The following is a 1,451-nucleotide window of genomic DNA, read 5'->3' as shown; positions in this document are numbered from 1 at the left end:
AAGCTGTATGGTAGAGTGTACCAGGTGAAGGATTCAAATCTTAAATTTTTAAGATCCTTGCCAAAGGAATGGAAACCCATGACTGTCTCCTTGAGAAACTCTCAAGATTATAAGGACTTCACTCTTGAAAGATTATATGGAATCTTGAAGACTTATGAACTAGAGCTGGAACAGGATGAGGTATTGGAGAAGGGAAGAAAGAAAGGAGGTTCAGTTGCCTTGGTAGCTGAAAATGAGAAAGAATGCAGACAAGAAACTGTGAGATCTACATTAAACTCCAAAGATGGCACAAGCAAATCAGAATCAAGCAAGGGTAAGGAGCAAGTTGCTGAGAATGAAGACAACTCCATCCAAGATGACTCTGATGGTATTGATGAGCATCTTGCATTTCTGTCCAGAAGATTTGCAAAGATGAAATTTAGGAAAAACACTAGAGCCACTAAACCTCATAAGAACATGGTGGACAAATCCAAGTTCAAGTGTTTCAATTGTGGTATAAGTGGACACTTTGCAAGTGAGTGCAGAAAGCCAACTTCTGAAAAGAAGAAATTTGACCAAGTAGATTACAAAAAGAAATATTTTGATCTGCTCAAGCAAAAGGAGAGGGCTTTCATTACTCAAGAAAAAGACTGGGCAGCTGATGGAGAAGAAGAGGATGAAGATGTGGAATATGTCAACTTGGCTCTCATGGCTGATTCTGAGGAAAATGAAGTTAATTCATCAAGCAACCAGGTAATCACTACTGATTTAACACAGCTTACTAAAGAAGAGTGCAATGATGCTTTTAATGACATGTCTACTGAACTGTATCATTTGCGTGTGTCTCTTAAATCTCTTGCTAAAGAAAATAGTAGGATTAAAGAGAACAATTTATTTTTAAGTGATAGAAATGCTGTGTTAGAAGATAAGTTGATTGACCTAGAGAAAACTAAGCTACATTGTATATCTGTTGAAAATGAACTAGCTGAATCTGTTAAGAAAGTAGAAATACTTTCTAATCAATTAGAGAGAGAGAAAGAGGTGATTAAAGCCTGGAAGACATCTAGGGATGTTAGTGCTCAAATTGCCAAGGTCCAAGGAATTGAATCATTCTATGAGACTGCCTGGGATAAAAATAAAAAGAAAATGGAACTAATTGATGGGCTGTTAACGGATGTGGAATCAACGGATGATGAAAGTTATCCGTTGAAAGAAGAAAAGGAGCATCCGTTGAAGGTTCCTCAATTAAAACAGGCAGATGTTTCTAAAAGTGAAAATCTAAAGAAACTCAACAAAAAGTTTGGTTCAACTTCCAAGAACTTTGTCAAAGAAGAAGCAAGCACATCCAAAGATTTCAGTAAGGTGAATATAGGACACATGACCTTAGAACAGTAAAGAATAGGCTCAAAGTGGTTGAGGATAAAAAGGAAACTAAAAGGAAATCTAATAGAAATGGGAAGGTAGGGGTTAAC

This window comes from Apium graveolens, chromosome 4 (assembly GCF_009905375.1).
Source record: "Apium graveolens cultivar Ventura chromosome 4, ASM990537v1, whole genome shotgun sequence".
NCBI lineage: Eukaryota > Viridiplantae > Streptophyta > Magnoliopsida > Apiales > Apiaceae > Apium > Apium graveolens.
The sequence above is the reverse complement of the archived record's forward strand: the minus strand, read 5'-3'. Positions refer to the sequence as shown.